Below are 4,456 nucleotides of genomic sequence, written 5' to 3'. Positions count from 1 at the left end.
GCCAATAGGAGAACAGGAATAAGATACCGAGAACCTGTTAACCCTGTCAATGTCTGCGCTGTCACAGGAAAGACAGAGAGAATACACTAAATCCTGCACAGATCATATCACACAAGATATGGAGGATGTTTACAACTGTACACACACACACACGTATGTTCTGGAAGCACTTGGGATGTTTGCGTGTATCTATATTGCAGCCTTGTGCTAAAATGTAAACATAAAAAAAATCTATTTCCAACCCATTATTCTGTATTCAATACCCCATAATAAGAAAGTGGAAATATATTGTTTGTTTGCAAATTTATAGACATGGAAAACTAAAATTTCACATGGACATAAGTATTCAGACCTTTTGTTATGACAATATTTAGCTCTGGCCCCTCCTATTTCTATTAAACATCTCTAAGATGTTTCTTTACTTTGATTAAAGTCATCTGTGGTAAATTCAGCTGATTGGAGTTACCTGGGGTAAATTCAGCTGATTAGAGTCACCTGGGAGTAAATTCAGCAGATTGGAGTCACCTGGGGGTAAATTCAGCTGATTGGAGTCACTTGGGGGTAAATTCAGCTGATTGGAGTCACCTGGGGTAAATTCAGCTGATTGGAGTCACATGGGGTAAATTCAGCTGATTGGAGTCACCTGGGGTAAATTCAGATGACTGGAGTCACCTGGGGTAAATTCAGCTGATTGGAGTCACCTGGGGTAAATTCAGCTGATTGGAGTCACCTGGGGTAAATTCAGCTGATTGGAGTCACCTGGGGTAAATTCAGCTGATTGGAGTCACCTGGGGTAAATGCAGCTGATTGGAGTCACCTGGGGTAAATGCAGCTGATTGGAGTCACCTGGGGTAAATGCAGCTGATTGGAGTCACCTGGGGTAAATGCAGCTGATTGGAGTCACCTGGGGTAAATTCCGCTGATTGGAGGCACCTGGGGTATATTCCGCTGATTGGAATCACCTGGGGTAAATTCAGCTGATTGGACAAGATTTGGAAATACTCAGCCCTGTCTATATAAGGTCTCATAGCTGACAATGTATATTAGAGCAAAAACCAAGCCATGAGGGAGAAAGGAACTCCCTGTAAAGCTCAGAAACAGGACTATGTGGAAGCAGAGATCCAGAGAAGAGTACAACAAATTCTGCTGTTGTAAAAGTTCCCAATAGCACAGTGGTCTCCATAATTTTTAAATAACAGAAAGTTGAAACAACCAGGAGTCTTCCTAGAGCTGATGAAACCACCAAACTGAGGATTGGGGGGAGAAGCGTCTTGGTAAGAGAGATGAACAAGAACCCAATGGTCACTCTGGCTGGGCCCCAAAGATCTTGTGTACAAAAGGGGGCCACTCCTAGATGGTCACCCATCACTGCAGCCTCCACCAATCAGGTCAAAAAGACAAATAAAAGCTGCCTGGAGTTTTCAGAAAAATCACCTAAAGGATCTTAGGCTGTGAGAAATAACATTCTCTGATCTGATAAAACAATCATTGATGTTTTTGGCCTCATAACTGGAGGAAAGCAGGCACAGCTCATCACCTGCCCAATACATCCCTACAGTAAGGCATGGTGCTGGCACCGTTATGCTGTGGGGGTGTTTTGCAGTGGCTGGGACAGGGAGACTGGCCAGGGTTGAGGGACAGCTGAATGGAGCAAAGTACAGAGATATATTTAAAGTGGTTATCCAGAAATAGGAAAAGAGCTGACTTCTTTAAAAAACAGCACCACTTCTGTCCTGCATTACAACAAATAACCTGAGGACAGGTGCAGTGCTGTTTTTGAAAGAAATCAGCTCTGCTTTTCTAATACTGGATGACAACTTTAATGAAAACCCGATCCAGATAGTTCTACAAGATTTTACCTTTTGTTTTTTAGCACAGATTTCTAACATTCTGTTTTCACTTTGTCATTTTGGGGTATTGAGTGCAGAATGATAAGTAAAAACAATATATATGTTTTTTTTATTTTAGCACCTCAATATGTGGTATGAGTGTAGCCTTACTATATACCATGAGGCCCCCTGTATAGATGGGTCCAGCCCTGGCAGGTCTCATCCCATTTGTTACTTAGCAACAGGACCTATGCAGAAATCTTAACTATATAGGAACTGCATTGGTAGACAAAAAGAGGGACAGTGAGTTGTCCTTAGGGGTAATGGGACAATGCCTTTTAGTCTTGCCTGGCGAATGTAAATTGACTGAAAATGCATACCGTGTGTGTACCACCACTTACTACAAATTTCATACATAGCCCAGGAAAATGTACACTTACTGTAGTGAGCACTGATGTATACCTTGTATGCATCGTAGCTCACTTTATCTTATGGGTGCAAAACCTGAGGATCAGATCATCTGCCTGTCTGATATTGTGCCCTATGAATTTAATGCCCAGGGAAACTGCCCCTGTGCCCCTATATAATAAGCCACTGCTAAAAGGGTCCTTGAGCTATAATGATCGAGACAGGTAGAGCTCCTTTGAAGGGGAGCTGTGGGTCCTCCTTTGTCAGACTCAGGGAGGACCCTTTTTCAAATGGTAATACTCCATTAATTTGGGGATCTGATCTAAGGATCTGAAAAACTTTAAAATACATTTAAGGGGTCGTGTCTGGAGTTTGACTTATTTAGGGGTCTGATTACCGTAATTTTGTCAGTCTGGTCTGTTGTCAGGAGAAATCCTCATGGTGGTCTAGGCTGGATGGAGAATAAAAGAAAAGTGAAGGACTCCAATCAGAGAAGACATCACCTGTATTCACTGGGTGTAATAGATATGAATTTTGCCTGTGACTGCATTTGATCCCTACTGTATTCTCCGTGAAGGGTAATGATCCTCTGCAAGAGTAGACCTGGTATCTGACCATGGTATGCCACTGTATGGCGGTAATGTTGGCTATATTGGTGCTTGCATACTGGTGGCGTACACTTTTTCCTGACAGTGCGAATAGTTTTGAAGATCTAAACCTATGTTACGCCGAGCGCTCCGGGTCCCCGCTCCTCCCCGGAGCGCTCACAGCGTTCTCCTGTTCGCAGTGTGTGACTTCAGTAAGCTTCAGTAAAAGAGTGTGTGGCTTCAGTAAAAGAGTGTGTGGCTTCAGTAAAGAGTCTGTGTGGCTTCAGTAAAGAGTGTGTGTGGCTTCAGTAAAGAGTGTGTGTGGCTTCAGTAAAGAGTGTGTGTGGCTTCAGTAAAGAGTGTGTGCGGCTTCAGTAAAGAGTATGTGGCTTCAGTAAAGAGTGTGTGTGGCTTCAGTAAAGAGTGTGTGTGGCTTCAGTAAAGAGTGTGTGTGGCTTCAGTAAAGAGTATGTGTGGCTTCGGTAAAAGAGTGTGTGGCTTCAGTAAAAGAGTGTGTGGCTTCAGTAAAGAGTGTGTGTGGCTTCAGTAAAGATCGTGTGGCTTCAGTAAAGAGTATGTGTGGCTTCAGTAAAGAGTGTGTGTGGCTTCAGTAAAGAGTGTGTGTGGCTTCAGTAAAGATTGTGTGGCTTCAGTAAAGAGTGTGTGTGGCTTCAGTAAAGAGTGCATGGCTTCAGTAAAGAGTGTGTGTGGCTTCTGTAAAGAATGTGTGTGGCCTCAGTAAAAGTGTGTGTGGCTTCAGTAAAGAGTGTGTGTGGCTTCAGTAAAGAGTATGTGTGGCTTCAGTAAAGAGTGTGTGTGGCTTCAGTAAAGAGTGTGTGTGGCTTCAGTAAAGAGTGTGTGTGGCTTCAGTAAAGAGTATGTGTGGCTTCAGTAAAGAGTGTGTGTGGCTTCAGTAAAGAGTGTGTGTGGCTTCAGTAAAGAGTGTGTGTGGCTTCAGTAAAAAGTGTGTGTGGCTTCAGTAAAGAGTATGTGGCTTCAGTAAAGAGTGTGTGTGGCTTCAGTAAAGAGAGTGTGTGGCTTCAGTAAAAAGTGTGTGTGGCTTCAGTAAAGAGTATGTGGCTTCAGTAAAGAGTGTGTGTGGCTTCAGTAAAGAGAGTGTGTGGCTTCAGTAAAGAGTGTGTGTGGCTTCAGTAAAGAGTGTGTGTGGCTTCAGTAAAAAAGTGTGTGGCTTAAGTAAATAGTGTGTAGCTTTAGTACAAGTGTGTGGCTTCAGTGAAAGAGTGTGTGGCTTCAGTAAAGAGTGCATGGCTTCAGTAAAAGAGTGTGTGGCTTCAGTAAAAGAGTGTATGTGGCTTCAGTAAAAGTGTGTGGTTTCAGTAAAAGAGGGTGTGTGGCTTCAGTAAAAGAGGGTGTGTGGCTTCAGTAAAAGTGTGTGGTTTCAGTAAAAGAGGGTGTGTGGCTTCAGTAAAAGAGGGTGTGTGGCTTCAGTAAAAGAGGGTGTGTGGCTTCAGTAAAAGAGTGTGTGGCTTCAGTAAAAGAGGGTGTGTGGCTTCAGTAAAGAGTGTGTGTGGCTTCAGTAAAGAGTATGTGTGGCTTCAGTAAAGAGTGTGTGTGGCTTCAGTAAAGAGTGTGTGTGGCTTCAGTAAAGAGTGTGTGTGGCTTCAGTAAAGA

This window comes from Hyla sarda, chromosome 4 (genome assembly GCF_029499605.1).
Source record: "Hyla sarda isolate aHylSar1 chromosome 4, aHylSar1.hap1, whole genome shotgun sequence".
NCBI lineage: Eukaryota > Metazoa > Chordata > Amphibia > Anura > Hylidae > Hyla > Hyla sarda.
This window is presented reverse-complemented; position numbering follows the sequence as displayed.